Genomic DNA, 27,464 nt, shown 5'->3' on the forward strand with positions numbered 1-27,464 from the left:
AGACGATGGCCAAGTTACTTACCTGTGTGCTCTCTCACTTTTCAACCAAATCCTGCCCAGAACTGTCCTGTTGACTGAGGAAAGCTTCATGCAGATTATCAGAAGTGCTGTGAGCCCCCAAATGTGAGTCCTCCCAGGTCACTCTACACTTCTTGCTCTGACTCTGTTCTCACAATTATTTCTTTATTTTTATTATATCAAAAATCAGAGTGAAAAACAAAGCATACCTTCAAACTTAATGTTACACATTATAGAGACACATTTACTAGCCCAACTCATTTAGTTAGAAAATTGAAAGATAATCATAAGTAATCTAGCTCCTATAATTTTTATGTTAATAAAGGAGACTAGCTAGAAAGGAAATAATATTGGTTCTTGTTACTTGTAGGGTTCTGTGCCAGACACTTGTCTATTATTTTATACTATTTCTAGCGTAATCTTAAACATAGGTTCTTGTTCTTGTTTCTTAAAGTTCTGATTTAGGCATGGACGTTAAGTAATTTGCTATTGCTTGCTCATTCAGCCAGTAACTGGCAAAATATCAATTAAAATCCAGATTTTAAGTGACCTTAAAACCTACAGTGTTTCTCCTAACATGCTGCCTTTGATGTATGAAATCATCTTTCTTTGGAATAATTCATGATATCTCTTTCCTTTTAGATTATGTTTGATTTGAGGAAATCAAGTAGCTTATTCTAGGCAAAGCCATAGGTTGTCTGTGTGAACTTCTAGTTTCCCAGATGTTCATAAATGTTTTCTTTAGCCTTTGGTTAATTTCTATCTCATAATCAGATTTCCAGATTTCAACACTTTTCTTAGTCTCATAAATCCTCCACTGTGTCTGGATCTTTACATGTCCTTAGATCAAGCATCCTTAGATGAAGCATCCTCTACATGTCCTTAGATCAAGTATCAGGAAGAGACTACCCAGTCCAGTGCCTCCATGTGCAGCTTAATGTCCTCATCATCTTCTATCAGTTTCTTTTGTGGATACTAGTGAAGAATCTTGAAATTTTCTACCAACTATTAAATGACAAAAACAAGAGCAAACAAGGGACCCTTTGCTGTTGAGTGAAGTCCTCAGGAACACTGCTGACTGCATATGTATAACAATGGTCTTTACGGAAGCGGTTAAAGCTGATTCAAGTAAAATTTTACAAAGAAATATGATGAATGTATATATCCAATCCTTTTATCATGATCAGAAAATATAAAATTTTTAGTTACCTTTCCTTTTTTCTTTGATGCTGTTTTTTTTTAATTTAAAAAATTATATCAGCTTTCAGATCATGTGTTCTTTGAACTGATTATCTTAGAAATTCTCCAGATTTTTAAAATAAAACCAGTCAGGGATTTTTAAAATATGGTTTTTAAATATTGTTCACAGATATCTGAAATAGTTGTCATAATAGCTGAACTGTAAGACAGATGACATCATTTTAACATCATAGTAGATATAAAAATTCTTAATTCTGTCAGTCTTAAAGAGGTGCTAACAAATTTATGTTCCATAGCTGGTGGAAATGGATGAAACCAAACCTACCACCAAGATTATCTTAGGAGATGTAAACACTCACCCTCTCTCTTTTGTGATGACATCTGGAAATATTCTTGTTCAAGCATGAAAATCAAGCTTCAACTAGGGACTGTTTGCTGTTGAGTCAAGTCCTCAGGAACACTGCTGACTTTTCATATGCACCAACCAAAGACGGCTTTCATCACTCTTGCTGGAAAGGCAGCTCCTACAATACTTTCTGCTATTGTTTCATGTTGTGCAATTGGTCTTCTCATAAATTTCTTTTTCTAAAATAAGGGATTTTACTCAATATCACATTTAAAATTAATGATGAAATAGAAAACAAAATGCTCAGGACTCAGTAAACGCTGCCCTTCTTTCTGCTTTCTATAAATTTTATGCAGTGAACATTTAAGGAGCATGTAGCAGTAATGCTCCACCCCACAGCACAGAGAATAGAATTAGTGGTCAGTCATTGCGTGTTTCCAATATATGCTAATTAAATCAACCTATGTGCATGTATACCATTTTGTCATGTGCAGTTATGTAAAGATCTGTATATGACCTTAGGTCAATGTTATTTAAAGTAATTGTCTCTAGGGTCTTCAATATATATTTAAGCTTATTCTAAGAAATAATAAATTATGGAATAACTTGTATAACCATGTTTATTTTCAGCTATTACCTGTTATTCATTTATTTGAGCAACATCTATTATATCAAAATGCTTATTTATGGAATTACTTTCAAGGTTTCAAATTTCACAAACATTTTCCTATTTGATCTGTAATATGCATTTAAGCAATATAAATGCTAGCATTTATATTTTACAAGAAAAAAGAAACTAAAGCTAATATGTCTAGAAAATCCAACAAAAATGTTTATTCATAATTATATATGACTATTAATTACAGCACTGAGTGTGTGTCAAAGAGCTGTATTTTGGATTTTTCCAGAATTATCTCCCCTAAATAGATATGCAATATGATTGCTGTTGTAGTGAGCAATAATTTGTTTTTCTGTAGCATGGTGTTTTCTTTCAATTTCTTTGTGCTCTTAAGATAACACAGGATTCCTCTTGACTAAGCATGCAGTCATTTCATATTCTGTAGAGACCATGTCAGTAGTATGCAAATGAAAGCCACTGCTGTGCTTTATCTGGTTTCTTTGAGATAAGCACTCTAAGGTCAAGATAAGTTTTTATGCTCCTGTGCTCTTTATTAATTGCTTTAGATTATGATAATAGGTCAAGGCACAGAGTTCCTTCTAATTTATTTCCTAATTAGTGTGTGTGCATGTGTGTGTATACAAATATGTCTCTGAGGAATGAGACAAAAAAGACCAATGACTAATGAATTTAGAGGTAATAATTTGGGGGAAGGAACATGATACTTTGATAGTCAGAGCATCATTAGAGTATGGTTTCAGGTCATGCTGGAAGCTGTCCTTTTGGAATAAAAAATATCCATTAAACCATTTTTCTTACAGCACTAAATAAATATGAAATGTAAGATTAATTTTATTTGCATGGAAAGCTCATTATTCATACAATTATTTATTATGTCCTTCCAGGTCCCACATGTCCTTTTAAGGACCGCTTTGGTTCATTTGTCTGCAAATAGATAGGTAATAAGATACAGTTTGTGTCATCTATCATTCTCAAATTTACAATTTTGCTTTTATGTTTGTGTTACACTCTATCCTTAATTCTCCCAAATAGACTCATGATTAAAATGAGGTTCACAAATTCATAAATGGTGGTAAAAAGAATAATGTAAATAGTACAGGCCAAAATAACATCACTAAAAAAATGTGCTCTGGTCTCTAGTGGTAAATATGCAATGCAAATCTGTAGATGCTGGAACAAATCAATCTACAAGTGTCATGATTTCACATATGCAGCAGGAAAAAAATTGCAAGCAAGAATTACATTTATGAATATCTAAAAATTTGAATTACATTTGACTGAAGATTCATTTACCACTGTTCTCCAGTTCATTTTCGGCCAAACAGGGGCGTAAAACTCTGGCAGGACTATTTCTTGCAGGATTAATCAACTTGCTCCCTCTGCTTGCTTATGAAGTCTCTGGCTTTGTATGATGTGAATTTTCCCCTTCCCTGAACTACACGAGTAAAGGAGAAACACCCATTTCAAAATCATGTAGAAAAGTCTAAGATCACTCAAAAAAGGGAAAAGGTGGAAGAGAAGAAATGTTAAGAGAAATGAGAGAAAGGAAAGAGATGACAAAGGAGAGAGAGAGGGCTGGAAAGAAGGGCTCAAAGCCTCTGATGTTTCTGAGGAGTCAGCAAAAAGCACTGCTACATTTACGATCCAGATGCCTATGTAAATCTTGACAAAAGCTGAAAACTATGGAGTTTTTCCTGCCTGTACAGTTTACAGTCAAACAGACTTCTAGGTGATTTAAACACCTAGTTGCGATGGAAATATTCTGTAATCTAGATATTCTGCTTTAACCTTTTCCATTTCCAAATGACTCATCCTCTGTGACTGATTCATCGTCTTTTGCGGTGGGGTACAGAACTTGTGGAACTTGTATATTTTGACAGAAAGGAACTGGAGTCATGTGAAGTTCTGATGGGGTGCGAGTCTAGTGTCGGAGCATTCATAGCTCCATTCTGTGCGTGAAACACAGCTGAAGAAACTATCGATGGAATTGTAATATTAATAATAAATATGCTCAGAAACAAAGCAGAAGCCATTGTGCAAAATCTTTATCTAACAATATTTTAGGATGATATACATGCCAACTATGTATTAAAGGAAGAAGAATTAGTACGTTGGAGGTGTCTGCATCAGTTTTGCTTGAAATGAATGAAACCTATGATGTGTAAGCACAGCTATGAGGGAATCATACTGGATGGCTTTTTACTCTTTTTATCAGTAAGAAACTCACGCTACAAATAAGAGATTTTTCATGGGGTTACCATTTGTTCTGTGCCTTGGTTTTGAATGGAGGTTTATGAGGAAGGAAAGGGCTTGTGTTGTGAACCTACATGAATGTACTTTAATACTAATTTTCATCCCATTTTGCTCAAGGTGGCTATTTTGTGGGCCTCATATCGGCTTGCTGATTTTAATGCATCCAGATAGGCCTGGAGTAAAAACATTAGCTCCGTGCCATTGTGACCACTGAATTTGTCATTTGGTGAAAAAGTGGATAGGGAGTCAAGAATTGGCTTTGCCAAGCTGATATCTACATAAAGATCCTGGTTGATATTTAGAAATTGTTGATATAGATATACTCCATCGACACACTGATGTTCTTCCAAAATAATGTTTATATATTTTAGGAATAGATCAGCCATACATACACTTATTTCATATACTGGAAATATACATATGTGTATCTCTAATATATTAAACTTCTTGAACCCATCTTTCAGCATTTAAATAACAAAATGTTTACTGTGATTACTAGATATCAGGATTTCTTTAAAGTGTGAGCAAATTCTTTATCTTTGCTATTTAAAAATACTCTTCAGTTATCACTTATGAAAGAAGCAATGTCATGTGAAAACCTTGTTAAACACTGTGAGAAGATATGAAAAACAGTTTCCAACATGGATCTGACATAGAGGGGTTTAAGCATGAATTCACTCATTGCTCTTCAAAGATATAGAGTTCGCACTCATTTTACTTTCTTTCAAATTAATTTATAATGGGAAATTTAGAAAATTAATTTAAAAGTGGGTAAAGCCATTAAATTCATTTAACAATCATTGAACCTGGAAGCACTTAACAGTGCTCTTTATGCTACCTTTATGCGGCTGTCTTTACTGTCACTTTCTGTCTTATTAAAGACTCCCCATTTCATTGCGGGGGGGACCAGCAGGGTGGGAGGGCAATTGAACAACAGGGAACATATTGTCTCCATTCAGTTTTGCTGCAGTAGATATCAAAGTTGCCTCTAGTACCAAAACTGCTTTACAATCAAACACCAGGGCTTAGAACTCGAGGGAGGGCTCTAGCCTCTGGCCCGCAGGACTGGCCTGCATTAATTCTGGCATGAAAGAATACACAAATTGAGAAGAGTAAATTGACAAGCTATTGCACCCAGGTAAAATGACAGTCTACTTCATAACGACATGTCATCAGTGGACTCATTACATGATTTAGCACATATTTTGCATTTATTTTATGGAATGACACTTATGCACAATGAGGTCACAATATACCATGTAATATTTTATAGTCTATATAATCTAAATATACAAGGACCAGCGATTTAGCTCAGTGGCTGAACTGCTTGCCTGCTAAGTGCGAGTTCATAAATTCAATCCATGGTACCAAATAAATAAATAAATAAATAATAAGACATGAGTTGGAGAAAATTATCATTTGTTTTTTACTGCTTATGTCTGCATTAGATTTTCATTGAGACTGGTTTTTAATTTAGAAGTGAATAATATTAGATAATAATAAGGAAGTGAGATTTGTATTATTTGTTCAGTCTTAGTTCACGGATGATGGAAGATTCCTCCTTGACTGAAAATATTTTTTTCTAAAACTTGCAGAATGGGAGAGAAAAAAAATTATCTGAGCTTAAGTAAACAGAAGTTTTATTGAAAGGATAATTGTAATGGGAGAACAGGGACAAAAGAATAATATTTATTAATCACAAAAGGATGTAGGGTTTTACTTCAAGAGGTAGACTTCTGAGCCCAAAATCTGCAAGAGTCTCAAATGTCAGGCATAAAGGGACCTATTAATCATCTGTCTGTCTTTTTCTCTTTTCATGTACCTATCAATCTTCTATCACGTCATCTACATTTTTGATTACTTACATATTATTACTATTATATATATATATTATTACTATGTATCTATCACCTATCTTTCTACCTACCTACCATCTATTTATCTATGTACCTAACTTGGGAGGAAAGAACAAGGCAGGAAAGAATCAGATAAGGCAAGTGGGATGAGCAGATGGCGTAACTGCAGTGGATCCAGGGGAATGTCTTGTGGTCAGCTGCTATTTGGAAGGTTGCTCCACATTTTGATGATGGCTCCAGGTAAAATGGATAAAAGCTAGGGATCCTGGAGAGAGGCAAGAAGCTTCCCTAAAGTTTGATACTTTTATGTTAGCAGGAATTTTGCCCAGTGCGTATAATCAAGCACGGGAAAAGGAATGAGAACGTGAGATGTCTACATCTGCTAACTTAAAAGGAGGTGGGTATCCGCGATTCTTATCTAAATCAGACAAGAACAATTCTTTTCACTAAGATACTTTTCTAGAATACAAAAGAATTAAGGGATTCCTTTTGCCTTTGGTGTATTCCAGGCCTATTCCAGAACAGGCTAATGATAGGAAGAACCATCTCAAAGAACAGAGCTCTCACATTTCCATGCAAACACTCAGATGTGACTCACATGATAATTCCTGAAATGCATGAATGATTTTAACATAAGGGAAAAGAAAGAAGGAATTGTCTTTTGGTTTCATTGCTCAAAATACATTTCAAACTTAAGACTATAAAAGATTATACAGTTTTAAAATGCGGTTTGAGGCTTCAGACTGTAAGAGTGCATTTGGAGGCTGCAGCTGTGATCTCAGAAAGGTCGTGGAGTTAAGCACACTGAAAGCGAACCTCTTCCAGGATGCGTCAATGTACTACTTCCTTCATGGAGAGATTTACTGTGGAAAAAATACATATACTAACACAATAGCATTTGTTAATCACAGTAAAGCTAAATCATTTAAGTTGAACTTATTTTGTAATGATATGGGAATTTATCATAAACAATTATTAATGTAGGTTAGAGTTAAGAATCCAAAGTTCGGTGAGGGGAGACAGGGGAAGAGGGCTTAAATAGAATTAAGATGATTCATGTACATGTACTGGCTACCCACAGTGAACATAATCATCAGGGGTCACAAGCACGAACCAAAAGAAAAATAGAAGAAAATCAAGACATGGAATACTGATATAGAGTGAGAGACAAAAAGGGACAGGGACTAGGGAAAGAGAATAAAAATATATGTTAGGTACGTGTACTTACTTTCTGACATGTATGGAAGCATTATATACTACAAACATACACTAATAAAAAATAAAGAATAGCATTATGGTCTCCAAAACCCAAAACACTTGAAATACTAAATGTTTAGGATTTTTACAAAATGAAAATTGACTTGGTACTAGTTTTTCAGAGATATAAATTAGACATCTGAGCATATCAAGCACTTATAATGCTTTTAAATTTGCTTATGAAGAAGGAATAGGAAATAAAATAACATATAAAAATAAAAGAGCAAAAACAAAAGTTAGAAGCCTGAAAGAACTATTTCCATAGGTTTTTAAATTTAAGACTAATTATCAATTAAAGATAAGTGTCAATATTACATATTTGACAAGCTAAGAATTCTATAGCAACTTTTGTGTTTTCCAAAAGAATACAACCCCCTTACTGTTGAGTATAATCCTCATTTCTTCAATCAAAATAATTTAAATATATTTGTTGTTTTATAAGATAAATTGTTGGAATTCCGGTAAGTGATTAAAGATGAAATTTGAAAATCAACATACCTTACATTATTCAATACAATTTAAAAAAGAACATTCTGATATTGTTTATAAATACTAAGAATTTTGCCTTTCACTCAGTTCACAAATCTTTCTATGACTGGTTTCCCATCCACGTTGTTAAAGAAAAACACAAACATTATTTAGATATTTTGGTTCATGCAAGCACTGCTTTTGTTGTTTTACCGAGGCTTAATAAGTGAGAGGGTAAGGGCCAATCACATAACAGTCTTCAAGTACTAATACAAGGGAGTGATCAGCATACATAATGAGTGTTTCACTAAAAAACAAACAAAAAACAATGCAGTAAAAGGCACATTGCCATTGCTTTTTCGCTTGCTTTGATTGCACTAATTTCACTATTTTGACCACTTTCTGAATGAGTTGGGGAAGTCCTTTTTCCTGAGTATCTTCAAGAGATAAAACAAACAAACAAGAAAAAATGGAATGAATGCTCGTGGAGTTATTGCTGCCCAGCACCATTCAATGGAAAGGTAGCCTTGTAAATCTTTACATCGCAGCTTCAGCCGCCATATGTGCTGGATCTGGCATCACGCAACTTCTAGTGTTTCCTAAAGTTAAAGTGAGCGTAAAATATAAACATTTTGCATGGATCCAGAACATTGATTTGGCCACAACTGCACAACTAAAAACATTCATGAAAGAGGACTTCCAGGACTGCTTTAGAACTATGAAGAAGTGTTTTAAAAAAGATAGGGAATATTTTGAAAGATATTAGTCACGGTGTGTACTTTATTATAATAATTTGTTTAAAATTTAAGCATTCACTGTATTTTCCAATCACACCATAGAAGTATTTGTGTAGGGATTTACCATAGAAAGTCAGCACTTTGCTCATAACTTTTATTAATGTATTGTTTGAAATAAAATATGAGATTTTCTACCTTTTCTGAACTGCACATGTCTCTTCTTTCCTATGGCTATGGAATTTAATATTTAACACATATATTTTAATTTTATGTTGGCCACTAACTTACTTATATGTCTTATAAATTTTCTAAAACACATTATTAAAAATAAAAATATTAAATGTAGCCCATCAAATATTTGAAAAGCATTGTTCTAGTATGTTCTTTGATATTCTGTCCTAATTCTGGACTCTTCTTTTTTACCCATGATTCCCCCTACCATCTATGAATTGAAAACTTGTATCTAATGCTGCAGCTTCGGACACTAAAACTATTTCCAGTTTAAACTTCTGAAAACTTGCAGATAGTGTGTACTGTACCATTCCTTTTGTGTCAGAAACCGGCATCAAATGGTAGCCACATGACTACATCTGAAATTGATAAGGATTTTCATAGAACAGAGCATTCGTTAAATGCAACCTAAAATGTGTATTTTTATTTTGAAAATATTTTAAACCTTCAAAATGTCAAATAGTTGTTAAAAAATGTTGATCCTCTGTTAAGTGCTAGACATATATTTTTCATTGCAATGATAAAGAGTATGTCAAAGGAAATGTTAAATATATTTCTTGTAATTTTGATTATTCAAGATACTTGATTATAAGATAGAACTCTAAGATATTTTAATTATGAAAACATTTATCAGTTTTTCATTTAAATATGTAATAGAGAACCATAATATACTGAAGAATGCCCTTCAAAAATATATAAATTCTAATCTACTAACCCTTATTTGGAAAAAGGGATTTGACAGATGTGATTAAAGACCTTGACATATTGTGACTATCATGAGTTACTGTTATGGGTGTGATTTAATCAAAGGGACTTCACAAAAGGGAAATGCAATTTTTAGCTTTGATGCAATGAGAGGACCAAAACTACACACAGTTTTGGGGACACATACACAGACACACATGTATAGAACATGCAAAGTGACCTGTACACAGACCGACAAACACCCTGGTAACTCACACACGTGCGCAGACACACATGCCCGTGTGCTAGGCATGGCATATAAACACATTTTCTTTATCCTTTCACCTGTTGAGTGACATATAAACTGATTCAAAGATTTAGCTATTATAGATTGCACTGGTACAAACATGGATATGCATGTATCTGTACAATGTGATGTCTTTAACTTTTTATAGGAAGGTGCCTAGAATGTGAATAGTTGGGTTATTCAGAATTCATAGTGTTGGTTTTATAAGGAATCCCTATACCTATTTACATAATGATTTTGCTAGTTTGTGTTCCCACTCGCTGTATAAAAGGGGTCCTTTTTCTGCATAGCCTCTTCAGCCCTTGTTATTGATTTCTTGCTAATGGCCTTTCTTCCTGGGGTGAGATGGAATCTCAGTGTTGTTTCAATTCACATTTCTCTAATGGCCAGCAATGTTGGACATTTCTTCATTTATTTATTGATTATTTATACTTCTTCTTGACAAGTGCTTTGTTTCTTGCCCATTTTTAATTGGCACTTATTTTTGAGAGGTCTAATAGTTGGATTTCTTTGCATAGTCTAGATATGAACCCTCTAGATTAGAACCCTAGATATGAACCCTCTAGATATGAACTCCTCTATCTGAGGAGTAGGTGGCAGAAATCTTTTACCTATTTTATAGATTGTCTTTTCACTTAGTTGTGAGGTGCAGAAGAATTTTATTTTAATATGTTTCTATTTCTTGTTTTTCATAACTATTTCTTATATAGCTGAGATCTATTGAGAAAGTCCTTGCCTAAGCTTATGACCAAGATTTTCTCTTATCTTGTCTTCCAGCAGGTTAAGTGTTTCTGGTTTAATGTATAATTCTATCATTCACTTTGATTTTAGTTTGGGTAACAGTGAAAGATGAGAGCGAGGTCTAGACTCAATCTGGTATGTGTACAGTGAATTTTTCCAAAACAATTCTTTGAAGAGACTATCTGCCTTTCAGTATGATTTTGGTCCCATTGTCAAAGACAATAAGATTAATGTAGTTGAAGTTTTTTCTGCATTCTGTATTCTCATTGGCCCACCCTCATGTCTATTTTTGTACCAGTATCATGCTGTTTTTATCACAGCAACTTTGTAATACAACTTCAAGCTGAAATTGTGACATCTCTCATTTTGCTCCCATTATCCAGGGTTGTTTTCACTATTGTGTTATCTTCTGATTCCAAATGTATTTTGAGTTGTTTTCTCCATTTCTGTTAAAAATATAACAAATTCTGCATTAAATCTGTATATCAATTTTGGAAGCATGGCCTTTTTGATGCAATTATTTCTGCCTATCCAGAAATAATTCCTCTCTACTTTAAAGAAATGGCCCTCTTGGGCATCTGAGTAGCTCTCTAAGCCTCTTTCTCACTCTTAGAAAGTTTCAATAAGACAATTCCAAGATGCATTTTATATTTTAATAGTCTTGGCTTCTTTCAGTTCAAGCTGCTCATGCTTTTGCCTCTATAGTTCTTTCAAAAATACTGAGATCCTCTTTACTTTGAAGCTATTCCATAAACCAAAATTCTTTTGGATATGATTCTATCTAGTCATAGTTTCTGTTATTTAGACAATGACTTAGCATCTCAAGTCACATTATTGAGTCAAGAATAAGAAAGAGGACACCAAATACAATAAAATTATATAATAAAGGATAGGGTTCTAGGGATCAGTAAATGTTTGGAACTGTTTTTAATATCCAACAAGCTAATAAGCATAGAAAGGGATTGGAATATTGTTAATATAGTTTGTACTACAGTATAATATGCAATTTTAAGGAACCTGCTAATTTTATATTGCTCTATATAAGTTGCTTTGGACTTTCCTAAAGTTTGCTTGTCTCGGACAACCATTTTTATGCAACTGGTTTCCTTTTTACCTTGAGGTATAATTTTCTATCATGTGCATGCTCATCTTTTAATGATCTGGTTTTTAATCTGTGGACTCAGATTGTTTTAGGGACATTTTGGAATGATTACTCAAATTTCTTCATTATGGGATACTGGAAAGATGGCAGATTGATAGGTAGCAGGGTGGAAAGCCTCGGAGAAATACAACTCAGATGCTAGAATGTAACAGCAGGAGGCGATCACACCAAAGGAGAGGGATGCTCATGACCCAGAAAGAAACTGAGGAAAAAGGAAAAGGAAAAAAAAAAATCAAAGAAAGGAAGGAAGGAAAAACATGGAGGAAAGGCCGGAACCAGACGCACTCTCACTGGAGCAATTCCAGAGCTCTGCTGGGTGCACCTTGGAGCACAATTCATAGTTGTGCTGAAGTCGCGGTAGCACTGAAGTCGGGAGTTGGTGAGCCCAAGGCCCTTGGCAGAGGATGCTGCACAAGGAGAGCAGAACCAACGTGGAGAGCTGCATTAACCCATGGTGAGTGCTAAGAATTGGGTCCCATAGAGTGAGTGATCGGCTGGATGAAATATTGGAGTTGGGCAGGACGAGGCTGAACCTGGAACACCAGGGGCAACAGTTGGCTGCTCCTGGCTCATGGAGGACTGGTGAGATCTGCTTGGGCTGGGTCACGACCATGGTTGAGACCTAATAGCCAGGAACAAAACTGTCCCAAACTTGTGACGTCTACATGGCACAGATTAATGTACTGAGGCACTCGCTAGTTGATTGGCTCAGAGGAGAGTGATCAGTTTATGTCGTACCTGGGTGCACCTCACAGGTCAACAGTAAACTGGAAAGGGCAACAATCCTCTAGCTACTAGGCTTCATAAAAACTGTAAGCAATTTGGAAAGGGCCTGAGACCTCCACCATACACCTCTCTGAAAGAAATCAGAAGCATAACAAGAGAAACAAGAAAAAGCTTCCAGTCTCTGACCCAGGGAATATAAGAACAGGAGAGTTAACCACAGAAGAAAGCGAGGACAGCAAACATCATTATCGGACACAGCATTAGCTGATATAAAGAAACACATTTTTGACCCCATAGATGAACTTAAAACTGAAATTCTAATTTAAGTGAGGCAATATATGAAATGATTAATAAAGAAATGCTAAGCACCTCTCAAGAAGACACAGATGGAAGAATGGAGGCACCCAGAATAAGGAGGGAAACTTTTGATGAAGAATATAAACTGAATCTAGAATACATGAAACAGATCCAAAGAGATTATCAGGAAATTAAAAACTCTGTTGAAAGCTGGCAAAATTCTTTGACAGAAACTAAAGTTAGACTTTAAAAACTTGAAGATAGATTTGCAATATGTGATTGGGAAAGGAAAGATCTCTCAAAAATAACAAGGAACCAAGAAATAAAAATACAAAGGCTAGAAGACAACAAGAGAATCTATAACTTAAGAATAAAAAATGTGAGGGAAGAAGCAGGAGTATACACATAGAAATACAAAGGCTATTCACAGAAATAATTAAGGAATTCTTCTCAAGCATAGGAAAAGGAAATGATATTCAGATATATGAGGCATACAGAACTCCAGCCAGCCACAAACAAAACAGATCTATCCCCAGACATATAATAATCAAGATCCCAGAAATTCATCAAAAGAACAGAACATTAAAAGCTGTCAGAGAAAAGAAACAGATCACCTATAAAGGAAAAGCCGTCAAAATCATGACAGACTTCTGGACACAAAGTATCAAATCAAGAAGAGCTTGGAGTGAAGTATTCCAAACCCTGAAAGAAAATAATCTCCAACCCAGTTTGAGGTATCCTGAAAAACTGTCTCTAGAAATTAACTGAGAAACAAGATATTTTGGTGACAAAGAGAGACTGTGGTCTCTCATGGTGGTTCATGACCTACAAAAAATACTGAAGGACATTCTAGAGAAAGATAAAAAAAATCACCAGGATTCCAGACACACTGGCAGAGAGGCCTCAAAGAATGGGGCAGACAGTGGAATGAAGGAGAAAAGTAGACAACCAACAGCAGAAAAATAGCATAGCAGAGATGAGGCAGAGAAGACTGGCTATAATCTCTAACACAGATGGCCTTGATACACTAACAAAAAGAAACACAGGTAGAGTAATTCAGGACATAGGTGCCTTTGAAATGCTCTGAATAGGAAGTATAATCTACCTGAAAGAGGATTAATGAATAGAAAGTCAAAGATGTGAAAACAATGCTCTATATGACAGGAATCCAGAGAGAAATAGGGACAACTTGTCCAGTAGCTGGCAGATAGGTTGGAAAATCATGACACTTTTATGCAATGGAGAACTACTCACCTATAAGGGAGGAGAACCTTGAGGCTTTAGTAGGTAAAGGAATACAGCTCAAGATCAAGCTCAGTAGTAAGAAGATTCAGAACCACTTAGATAGATAGCGGGTTGTCCCCCAATCTAAAAACTAAAGGAGTCAGTGGGAACCAAAATGTACAAAGCACCCTGAGAAAGGGAAAGGGGAGAAATTATCTAAAAAAGGAAGGCAGAGGACATTGTTAATAGTGTATCAGGATTTAAAAGCCACATTATTATTATCACTCTGTTTAGCTTGATTTTATTCTGTTCCAGGCTGTCGGGGCTCAGATAGCTATCACAAAAGTAGCAAGATATCCAATGGTAACTACCATTAATTTCCTATTAACTTGGAGCCATGTATTGCTTACATTGTCTTGCTATGGCTGATCTTATTTGAATCTGGCTTGTTAGACCCCTGTTTTGTCTTGACTGATTTTATTCGAATTTAGTATGCATGATAGTATCAAGTCTAAGAGTAGAGGCAACTACTCTGAAGACGACAAGATGCTATAGGTACCCATTCCCATTTGATTATTAACTGCTTTTGAAGTCCTATAATGTCGCCAATGTTTTGGCTTTATTAGTATTGCTATGTAGTGCTATGTTCAATTATATTGTGCCTGGTGATATAGACAATTCTATTGAAAATAACGAGAGACATTGTAGTAACTACTGTAGATCACCTAGTATTGTGATTTTATATGTCTTTCATTTCATGTTTCTCTAGGAATTTGTTTTGTTGTCTTTTTTGATTTGTTTTTCCCTCTAATAGAGAAAGGATAGGTATACATGTAGAGATTCGTACATGTGTAGAACTTCTAAATAGTTTACTAGTAGAGATTATATAACGTAAAATGTAATGAACAGATACTCTGAAGAAAAAGAGACACTAAGATACCCGGGTAGTGCTAATTCCATAGCCTTATGATATAATATCTATCAATAATATTACTCTCTGTCCAGAGTGATATTAGTCTGTTTTCTTTTATTTAATTTCAACATACGTAAAGATATGGACAGCTATTTTGAAGAGAATGAGAGACATTTTGGCAGCCATTGTTGACTTCCCTATTGTCTGATCTTGAAGACCTAAAATGCCTTCATCATCCTATTCTGATCATTTTAGTAGTATTTTGTTCAGTATGAATTCCCTGTATGTGAAGATATGGACAACTATTTGGAAGAAGACAAGAGACAATATGATAGATAATGAAGCTCTCCAGTGGTCTTGCTTTGAAATCTGTTTATTAAGTTGTTTTCTTGTGATCTGTTTTGTTCTAATTTTACACACTTTATAATAAAAAAATAATAAATTTCATCAAGAGAAATTTAATTTTGTAATAAAAGTTTCAGTTTTCGATTCAGTTACATTCATTTTCTAGTGCTTAGTGTACTATTTTTCATTGTATTAATCAAAGACTTAACTGTTGAATGTATTGGCTTATAGTGGTACATTTTTGCTTTAATGTTTGTAATGTCTACACAGTTACTTCCAATCTTGATAATTTTTATGATCAATTTGTGTAGGGATTTATCTTATCGCCCCCTTTAAGAACTACATATGAATTTTTTATTTTTTTCTTTAAATTCTATAGTTTGCTTTATTAGTTTAAATTCTATATTTTGCTTTATTATTTTCATCTTTAAATTCTACACTGTGCTTTATTATTTTCATCTTTAAATTCTACACTTTGCTTTCTTGTTCTTTTTTTGTTTATTTCTTCTTTTATTCTACCTTTGTTTCTTTCAGTAGAAGTCCAGATTATTGATTTGACCTCTCATACTCCAACATAGACATTAACTGGGTAAATTTATCAAGGCAATGATTTTACTAGATCTCACTTACTTTAGTATATTGTGTTTTCACAGAGTGAAACTTAGTCCAAAATACTTTTAAAATTTTCTTTAAATGTTTTCTTTACCTTATGCATTATTTGGAAATATATTGATTAATGACCAACTATTGAGTAATATTGCAGTTATGACTCTGAACACAGAATGTACTGGCTTTATTCCAGTATTGCCATATGTTTGTTTTGTATTAGCATAGGGTCTTCAGTCTGAACACATTTTTTCCCTTTGTAATACAAGAAGTAATCTGGACTCCTTAATTCAGAGTGGAACCGGAAAAAAAAAGTTGCAAGGGTTTTTCTTTTCCCTCAGAGGCCTCCTCCTTTGCCTAAAAGCATAGGGGAAGGGTATTCACCCCGACCCTTCTCAACAGGCAGCTTTGATATCTACCCTCACATTGGTGGCCACCACAGTAAGCACTGAATGTGAGGAGGGAGGGTTTCCTTCAGCTGCCACTGCAACAGCCAACAGGATCAGGTAATGGAAAGTAGATTATTTTTCCTCTCGTCTAGAAGTAGTTGCCTTCTGCTTTGTTTCAGAAAGAGATCTGGTGGACTCTCTGCTGGTGCTGGGTGCAGCAGAGGATCATATCTGGCATCCATGTGTAGGGAGCTGAGTGACAGGCATTGCTGCCTCGATGTCTCTCTCTCTCCTATGGGCACTGCATCTGCCTACATTAACCATAATCCTCTCCTGCTTACGTCACATATCCGGATGTGATGGTGATCCTGTTGTATTCATCTGTTTAACCTCTTCCTGACCCAGCTCCCGCCCTTAGCCTATAAAAGGTGTGATCATTTTCTGAATAAACCAGAAGCTTGATCAGATTATTTTGTCTTGCTTTCCTCTCTCTTTTGTCTCCCCTGTCTTTTATTTAATCCCCGTTTCCCCTCCAGGAGTTCTAAACTTGTTGATCTGCAGGCCGGATCAAGTGGCGCCCAACGTGGGGCTCCTGGCATGGAGAAGTTAACGAGGGAGCCGTTCGAAAGACAGCAGGCTTAAACTAAAAGTGAAAGCAAATTGAACCGGAGACCTTGGCCGAGGAGTGAGTAAACTAAATCAAGGATTAAAGCTTAAAGCAACAGGACATTAAATTAAGTACCGAGACCTGCGCAGATGACTACCCGACGTCCTGCCCGAGTCACGGTGAGTGAACGGCAACCCCATTTCCCTTCCCGGACATAGGTCAAGTATTGAGCGAACACGAAGTGTTTGTCAGAGGCCTTATAAAAGCATGAAAGACAAGAGAGATAAGGGTTAGAACAAAAATTATTGCAGTATTTTCAATTTATTCATAAGGTTTGCCCTTGGTTCCCCCTAGAGGGTTCTATAGATACCAAGAGGTGGAATAGAGTAAGAGATGCTTTAAAAGATTATTATAGAGTTTTTGGTCCAAAAAAGGTTCCTGTGACCACCTTTACATATTGGAATTTAATCTCTGAGCTGCTTGCCCAGAGGCATACAGACCCTCAGGTTGAGGAGACAGTTACACTAGGTTAGGCTGCCTTGCGCGACTCCGTTAAATCTACCTCAAAACCATCCTCAGAAAAATCTGAAGCCTCTGATTTCTCAGATGCAGAGAATGATGGCCTGTTAGAGGTCCTCATACATGGTGATCTGCCACCACTTCCACCTGTTGACATGATCAGCAGGTCCCAGGACGGCAGCCCGCTACTCCCTGTGCCTCCATGGCAAATTGGGGATTCATATAAGCCTTTAAAAACAACCTTAACTCTAAAAAGCTTGCAGCCGCACAGCAGCTGGTACAGAACCAGTTAGATGCAGGCCACATTGTTCCTAGTAATTCCCCTTGGAACACACCTATCTTTGTTATCCAGAAAAGGTCAGGGAAGTGGAGGCTGCTACAAGACCTTAGGGCGATAAATAAGACAATGGTCTTAATGGGGCCCCTACAGCCTGGCCTCCCCTCACCCAGTGCCATTCCTTTGGGATTTTTTAAAATTGTCATAGATCTTAAAGATTGCTTTTTCTCTATTCTTTTACACTTCATGACTTCCAAAAACTATTGGGAGACATTAATTGGCTCATACCATTTTTAAAACTAACTAAACATGATTTACAACCCCTTTATGCGCTGCTTCGGGGAGACATAGATCCAACTTCCCCCCAAGAGCTTACACCTGATGCTAGGAGAGCGCTCAGTAAAGTAAAAGAGGCTATTGCTCAACAAACTGTTTCCTTTATGGACTACAATGAGCCTTTACAGTTTCTCATTTTTAATACAAAGCTTTGCCCTACAGCAGTGTTCTGGCAACAAGCTCCCCTCATATGGGTCCATTTATCAGTCTCTCCAAAAAGAACACTTTTGCCTTATTTCCAAGCTGTCTCAGACCTAATAATCCAGGGTAGAAAGCAAGGAAAATGTTACTTTGGCAAAAAACCAGACATTATCATTCAACCTTTTACAAAAGACCAAATAGATTGGCTACTTCAAAGTACAAAAGTGTGGCCTATTGCCTTAGCTTCCTATTCAGGGACTATTGACAATCATTACCCTCCAAATAAGCTAGTTGACTTTGCTAATCGTCACTCATTTATATTCCCTAAAGTCACAGCTTCGCAAGCCCTTCCAGGTGCCCTGGTTTTATTCACTGATGGCTCATCCTCCGGAAGGGCTGCTTATGTATCTCAAGACAATGTTTCTACCCTCCAGGCAGATACTTCCTCTGCACAATTAGCAGAGTTAAAAGCTATTCTTGCAGCTTTTGCTGCTTACTCTGACCAACCATTTAATTTGTATACTGACAGTGCTTACCTTGCTCAGTCTGTTCCATTATTAGAGACTGTTGCTACTATATGTCATGCTTCCCCAGCTGCAAATCTGTTCAAACAATTACAATGCTTCATATGGCTTCGGCATCATAAGTTCTTTATCGGTCATCTGCAAGCTCATTCCAACCTCCCAGGGCCTCTTGCCCAAGGAAATCATTTGGCTGATGTTGCTCTATGAACACAGGTTTTTATGGCTCAGGACTCCAAGGTGTCTGAGGCCCAACAAGCCCATCAGCTACACCACCTCAATGCTCACACCCTCCGCCTTCTCTACAAAATTACCCGTGAGCAAACCAGACAAATTATAAAAAATTGCCCATCTTGTGCTATCCACTCACCTGTTCAACACCTAGGAGTCAACCCTAGAGGTTTAATTCCTAACGCCTTATGGCAAATGGATATTACCCATTTCAATGAGTTTGGCAATCTAAAATATATACATGTCATTATTGACACTTATAGTGGCTTCATTTTTGCCACTCTCCAGACTGGAAAAGCTGCTAAACACATTATAGCCCATATGCTGTCAGCCTTCTCAGTTCTGGGATGTCCTCAACAGCTTAAGACCGATAATGGCCCTGGCTATACCAGTACCTCCTTTGCTTAATTTTGCAAGAGCCTTAATATCCTCCACAACACAGGTATACCTTATAATCCTCAGGGACAAGGCATTGTTAAACGTGCACATCGTTCTCTTAAATTCACCATAGATAAAATAAAAAGGGAGACATGGTACCCCACCCAGGGGTCCCCTAAAAATGTCCTTTCACATGCTCTTTTTATTTTAAATTTTCTGATCCTAGATGCTTCAGGATGCTCCGCAGCATCTCGGTTTTGGCATACTCAGACTCAAACACGGTTTGCATCTGTTTTATGGAGAGACCCACTAACCAATGTGTGGAATGGCCCTGATCCAGTCCTTATCTGGGGACGAGGTTCAGTGTGTGTTTATTCTCAACAAGATAGAAAAGCTAGATGGCTACCTAAACGCCTTGTAAAACAAGTAGACCGTTCTTCAAAGACCCCATGTAATGCCCAGGAATAATGTTATTTCCTGAGGCACAATCCCCTGTGTTCTCTTACAGGTGACACATCTCCCTAGAGCCTTATGCTGCTTAGTCAGCCTTCTTGAGCCACACCACACCCATGGTAAATTTCGACCCCTGCCAAACAGACTACAATTACTGACAGCCATGCACAAAACCCCATGACTACAGAAGAGGCTCTTCTCGGTCTAAAAAAACATACACGAGTCAAATAGACTACATCCAGTGTTATACAAGACATGCTCCAAGACACAAAAAAATAACTTCATACAGAGACACCAACAAATGACTGTCAACCCCTTCTCCTTGATTTGGGGGGGGATTTCCCTTACCTAATGCCCCTTTTGGGTCCCCTAGCTGACCTATTGTTTCTCATTTCTGTGAGTTCTTGTATTTTTCAGAGGATTATGATGTTCATTAATAACAGGATAGACACATTTATGGCAAGCCCATTCAGATACACTATCATCAGCTGGAGATGGCAGATTAACAAACCTACCGGGAAGGAATTCCCACAGTGGCCCATATGATGATGTGGCCTAACTGCCCTGGAGCAATGGACAGGCAGTCAGAGACGGGCAACTAGGACATACATGTTAATTCCAACAGCCACCTAAGACAAGCACAGGACCAACTGCTGTTCTGTAAGCCCATGACGGGTAAGGCCTGGTTGGGTTCATGCAATGAGGTCCTTGACCTAAGACAGACGCTGTCCTCACAGGGCCTGCCATACTCTTAATTAAATAATATAAAAAGGGAGGAGATGTAGGGAGCCAAGTGACAGGCATTGCTGCCTCGATGTCTCTCTCTCTCCTATGGGCACTGCATCTGCCTACATTAACCATAATCCTCTCCTGCTTACGTCACATATCCGGATGTGATGGTGATCCTGTTGTATTCATCTGTTTAACCTCTTCCTGTCCCAGCTCCCGCCCTTAGCCTATAAAAGGTGTGATCATTTTCTGAATAAACCGGAAGCTTGATCAGATTATTTTGTCTTGCTTTTGTCTCTCTTTTGTCTCCCCTATGTCTTTTATTTAATCCCCGTTTCCCCTCCAGGAGTTCTAAACTTGTTGATCTGCAGGCTGGATCATCCATGGTTCTTCTGAGCTGTTCCTTGCTTCCACTAGGTGCACCAGCTCCACTTGCAAGCTCAGCAGACCCTGAAAGACTGTGTCAAGAGAGCTCATGCACTGTGCTTTCCCTGCTCCCAATCCTTCTCACCGACCACTGGTTGAAGCCCCTAGAAAAGTTGCAGAGTGGGAACAAATAGGTTGCATATGAAGCTCTCCGTAACCTATGCAGTCACGCTAGCCCATGGAAGCATTTTTTGCTCTTTAAAATTAAGTGTACTTTATAGTCTCATAAGAACTTCCTGATGAGTTCAAATATATGATGAGGATTATCCAGATGCTTGTACTAGGTTTGAAATGACATCTGATTTCTGATTTCTACATCTTAAGAGTTGGTGAGACTCTTTCTAATTATATTTTGAAGTATTCTTCTTTGTAATATTATTTCTTATATATTCTTCATAAATGCCTACATGTTTTAAAATCATATTTTTAGTCTGTGTCTTTCATAGTTTCCATGTTCTCTTCTCTGGGTTTTTCTCCTTGTCTGCTTTTTCTGTGCTTTCTAATTCATACTTTCAGTGATTTTCTTATTGTGAGTAATTTGTATGGTCTCAGCGGGAATTTTAAAGTTTAGTGTTCATCGTTTCTCAAGACAGCTGTCCTCTGCTCCAGAGTGCGGTCTTTGAGTCCCCCCTGTTAACTTCCCCTTGAGTCCTTCCTCACCTATTTCATAGCTGTCAGATCGTTTTACAGCCTGTGAAAACAATGAAGAAGGTTTGGTAACAATTATTAATGCTATATGTCTTCATAATATAAATATTTCTCATTTGAGTTGTGGGATGACTCATTCCACATTGCAGTATTTTCCCCCCATATGCCCCTAAATTTGTTTAGTTTGAATTATTCTTTGTTTAGGACTTTTATTTACACATTTATGTTTATATTTATGTGAGCTACAGTTTTGCTTTGTGCTCTGTGATTTGGGCAGATTTACCATCTTATTGTGCTGAACAAATTCTAGGACAATTTATAATACATGTGGTAGTGTAAGTTACATCTCATATGTTTATTTCGTTATTTTAGGTTTACTGACTTAAACCAGCTGAATATATGGAAAAGAAATATCCATAGCATCTCTATCTTTTATTTTCCTTATTCTTCTTTCAGTTATTGTGCTTTACTTTTCCTGAGCTGTGATGCCCAAGAGGCAATGCATTCTATAATTTTCTGTATGACGTTACCTGAGAAAATAAGATTCAGATAGCAAGAAATGGCCGTGAAGTGTTATGACCAACACCAAAGACCATATACATTAGTGAATATGGGTCTGTTGCTTTTTGGTCATTGACTGTGAGATGGTGACCATGTCCGCCCTAAACAGCAGGTTTATTTTGTTCCACCTGGTAGACACAGAAACCTGTTTTAATTAATCGAATTTGCCAATGAAACTGCATGGCTTTACTTACTTAAGTTTCTCTTAAATTTTGGCAGCAAATTCAGTGATTTGGTTTTAATGTTATTATATAATAGTTTTTCCCCTCTGCTCATAGACATGCAGGTTGATTTTGAAAATTTGAAGCAGATTAGTTTGACTTTTTGTTAATGTTAAAAACCTAAAATAGGGGCTGGGGATTTAGCTCAGCGTCATAAGCACCTGCCTTGCAAGCAGGCAGTCGTGAGTTCAATCCCTGGTACCGATAAAAAGGAAAAAGACCAAAAAAAAAAAAAAAAACAAAAAAACAAAAAAACCTAAAATTGAGTTATCTGACAATGGCAAGCATTCTATGTTCATCATATTGATGCTAGAGTTGATAATTTTTGCTAAGTAAACAGCTGTTTATTACAGACATGAGATAAGAGGTGTATGGTACTTAATCATTAAACTGCATCTGTGGTTTAATCAACCTTTGTCATACATTTGTTGAATGTCTAGCAGGCAGTCTGGACTATCATACCTCCATTGTGGCGTTACGGTACTGGTTTTGCAGTTTTCAAATGTGACAGAGCATTCTTAAACCAGAAATAATTAAATTTGGCTTTCAGGTTGTTACTTGCTTAGATAAGATATAACTTTAGCTATTTTTAATCTGTGGTTGGTAAGAACATCTAACTTAAAGGAAAGAAATGAGGTGCTCATTTTTATTTCAATTTTTTCTTCCAATTTAGCATATATCGCTGTCCTCTAGATCTGAAGGCATTTAGCATGGCTCTGTTCTGTGATGAATAGGATATTGATTATGCATTTCTAGGTTTGGGTCTGAATTCTTTTATTTTTGATTGAGGTTAATTGAAGATAGCAGCTGGTGCACTAATCCTGGTGAAAAGCATTACTAGAAACTGATAGACGTAATGGATCTGAATCATAAATTGGAGTAATTTGGTAGATAAGATGGCTCCCAGAATGAACTCTTCCTCTACCGTGAAAGTTATCTACCTGCTCACGATTCCCTTTTGGACTTTTAGGTGAAGTGAAAATGTGATGAAGGCAAAGTCCACACCTACCGTGTGTGTGGAAACATTTAAACCGATTAACAGAACACTAAGCATTTATAGTTCAACCTATTTCAGGATTAAAGGGTAAAAGGTAAGATCTTAGCTTGTTTTTTATAAACATATTCATATCTTAATCTTAACAGTCAAAATAGCTTTGGTGTTCTGCAGAGACGACTTTTTAAAATATTTTTGTAAATTTTAAAATATTTGTTGCTCGAGTAAATGAGACAGGCATTTTATAAATAAGAGGAAATAAATACTAAATACTTTTGAAACAATGACTGCATCCACATACTAGAATAGGTTCCTTCTTAGGAGTATTGGAATATCTGTCAGGAAAGGTAAATTATAGCTTGGTTGTGAGCGATCTGGTTAAAACGTTTAGATTTTTCATTAGGTGACTGGGACCAATAAAGCATTTGAACAGTAAATGGGAGACTCTAGTAGTATTATAGGAGGTTAAATCCGACAGGGGTGCATTTTGTCAGAAGAAAGAAATCCTAAAGGCAGTGTATTAGTTTTAGTTTTATAAAAAAGAGCCACGCAATATTGGCGGCTCACAATGGTAAACATTTATAACTTCTCTTTCCTGATCTTGGTCAGCTGAGGCAGCTTGTTTCAGACTGAAAATCTGACCTACTATTGACTGCAGGCTGGACTTAAGTCTGCTCTGGAATGAGACCATACTCTGAACTGAGACCATTCTCCTTGTGTAAACCCCCACATTTCATCAGTGAATCTTAGCATCAGTGTGTGTAGTGGGGAAATATTCTTTACCATCCTAGTAGTACTGAATATGACTTGACAAAGGGCATTGCAGTGTAATTGACTTTGGAACAAGGATCAAATCTACCACACAGAAGGAGAGTATCGTGATCCCAATCTAGATTTATGTTGAAAAGCACCTTGAACAGTGCAGTGACAGGATAAACTTACATTTACATTTAAAAAGCGAGAAGAAATTAGGAGACATTCCTAAAGAAGAGAGATTTGTTGACTGCCCTGACATTAGGAATCCAGGGGAATGATACAAAATCAATAAAAAATCCGAAGATAAAGTAACAATGGATGACCAAGTTTAAATAATTTGGTTTAAAATGTGGAACTTGAGGAAATGATCCTGAAAATCAAATCTGACCAAGTCCAAAATCCCTAAGTGCAACAATCGCATTAGGTTGCTATGAGCCTTACTGGCAGAGACAGAGGACAGTGCAGATCGCACATGGGGAGAAGCAACCAAGTTCTTGTTCCTACTGGACCTGTTGGTGAGTTCCCCATACCTATTGAGAGTTGAACATTCAAACCTAAAACTCTAGGATCACAACTCATACATCTTTTTCAGACTTAAATGAATGATATTGCAAGACAGATGGAGTTTATGAAGGTTCACCAAGAAAGTTTTAGTTTAGTCTCTGAACTAATTACATAAGAATCGATTGCAATTTGAAAACTCATTTATTGGCTCTTAATGTTTGGGTGTATCAGTTTTTATATGATATAAGCTTTTTGTTGTTAGGAGAATTTGTGTTTTAGATCTAAAATGCCCTCTCCTATGTTTCATGCATTCATACGTGGGTCTTTTGCAAAGTGATTTGAACTATGAAGGCTCTATCTCCATCAGGGGATTAATTGATGGGTGGAACAATAACTCAGTGGTTTACTGGGAGGTAGTGGAAAGTTAGGTGATGGGGCCTCATGGAAGAGACTGGGTCTTGGGGTCATGGGGTCTTGGGGTCATGACATTGAGAACTGTATTTTGTCCCTTGCTCTTTTATTTATAACTCTTTTTCTCTGTCTCTGCTTCTCAGCTGCTGTGTTGAGCAGCTCTCTCTGCCAGGATGTTTCTGCTTCACTAAGGTCTATGCACCTAGAGACCACGGACTGGAACATTTGAAACACTGAGTCCAAATCCACGTTTCCTCCTCCTTTAAGCTGTTTGTTTCAGCTAATCTGTCACAGTGATAAAAGCTGACTAACATGAGGAAAGTGGTGAATATGTGGTACAAAAACTTATTGAAAAGATTCACGTAAGCAGAAGAATATTACTTTTCTTTAAATAACTCAAGATATATCACACTGAGTTTATAAAATGTCATGAAAATCTTTAAAACATGATAAATAGATCTTTCAGCTTCATAAAATATTTGACACAGTTTCCAAAAAAAACTCGAATTGGTTGGATTGAATAAATTTTGTTTCTATATACAAATGATAATAGCTTAACTAATTTGTGCTACTTCTTTAAGAACTATTATGCTTATGAAACAGAAATTATTTAGTAAAATCGGTTGATGTTTGACATTATACAGAGAAATCAATATTTCTTAGATGTGTTTGTTGATATATTTTGTTGTCATATCATTACAGCTTTACACCATAACAAAAGCTATTCAGTGTTTTTGTTCCCTTGTTGAGCTTGTCAAACATCCATTGCTATATATTCCAATGATTAAAATATAATAAAAAAGAGGAACAACATGGCAATTTTTCCAGAATATCACATTTATGACACTTCTTATTTATCTTTTCTCTATCATATAAGTGAAGACATTTGTAATATATATGAGCAAGGTATCATATTTAACTATGGAAATAAAAGATTAATTACCGAAAATACTTTCTTTGAAAATAAAATTAGATAATTTGCTACAATTTGCATTATTATCAGTGAATGAAAAGGACATTCAACTAAACTGATTGAAAATCTAAATATAGACCTTAACTTACATAAAATTAAAAATTGTAAACACTTAAAGCTGTTGATGAGCAGAATACATTGTTTGCAAACTCAAAGAGCTTGAATCTTTTGCTTTGTAAGCTGATTTTATAACCGAATGCTTGCTCTTTCTGTAGGGGACAGTGTGAAATGTCTAAAATGTTTGAAGCAGAAGAGCAGAATTTGTTTTCAAGATGTTAGTAAGCATTAATTTTATACATGATAGAACACAAAATATTCTTAAAATCCACCACTGATATAAATAGAATATAAAGTTGGAATTTACTAAGAAAAAATAAAAAGGAACTCTGCAAATTAAAATTATTTTTTCTTGATTTCTTGGAAACATCAGTGGATCAGAATGGAAAAAGAAAGAGACCCCAGGACTTCTGAAGTTTTCATACTTGTAATGTGGTTAGAAAATCAATTTTAAAAAGATACAAAAATATACATTATCATGTAGCTGTCATCATTTATAACGCATGTGATAGATTTGAACATATAGTTTTTACTTTTTATGTAACAACATTAATTAAAATTTGTCATATTTCACAGTATTACACTTATCGCCATTTTGAAAGAAATAATGCCACTAATGAACTTTTACTTTATAAATTGTAGCATTTCATTTTGCCCTTCAAACATTAATAATATATACTAAGTAGCAAATGAGAAGTATTTCAAAATTAAAGAAAATAACCAGTCATTGGGAGAATTCAACTTCCAAGATGATGAGCCAATCGAAAGAAAATGAAAATTCAACATGTATTCAGGAAACTGAAGACTACTGAATATTCTAAACATACTTTCTTTTCTTTCAAAACATTTAAATTAGCATGCAGTGTATGAAAATTATGAAGTGAAATATATAATAGGTCACAAGGAATCCTTTTAGATAAAGGAAATAGTTTAGCTAGAATCACATGGAACAAGTCAGAACTGACATTTCCAACAGTCACTACTTATGTGGTTAGGAGTGGTTATGATTCTTCTTGCTATGCTTTGAATGGATCCTCCCAGAATTTATGGACAGGGAACTCAATTCTTGATCTGCAGTGGGGGATGGACGTAAGACCTGTGGGCAGCAGTTAGGCTAGAAGGGTGAGGCTCCTGGGCTAACTTCATCACCCCAGGAGAGAGGCCCTCCAAATTCTTCCCTCTCTCTCCTCTCCCTAGATACCTCCACTTTCATTTTAGACTTCCCAGCCTCTATAACCAGAAAGCCTCCACAACTACACACACACACACACACACACACGCACACGCACACACACACACACACACACACACACACACATAC

General features: G+C 36.2%; 1 long non-coding RNA gene across 1 annotated transcript; it reads left to right on the plus strand.

Moving 5' to 3' along the window:
• LOC134474112 (uncharacterized) lies at window positions 1-25,504 on the plus strand. The gene is made up of 5 exons (XR_010044724.1): window positions 1-123; window positions 6,630-6,710; window positions 16,937-17,186; window positions 23,419-23,539; window positions 25,257-25,504. It is a non-coding gene; the product is annotated as an uncharacterized LOC134474112 (long non-coding RNA).
• Window positions 25,505-27,464: the final 1,960 nt, after the last annotated feature.

This window comes from Cavia porcellus, unplaced genomic scaffold (genome assembly GCF_034190915.1).
Source record: "Cavia porcellus strain 051 isolate PalLab524CR breed Dunkin Hartley unplaced genomic scaffold, mCavPor4.1 scaffold_30, whole genome shotgun sequence".
NCBI classification, from domain to species: Eukaryota; Metazoa; Chordata; class Mammalia; order Rodentia; family Caviidae; genus Cavia; species Cavia porcellus.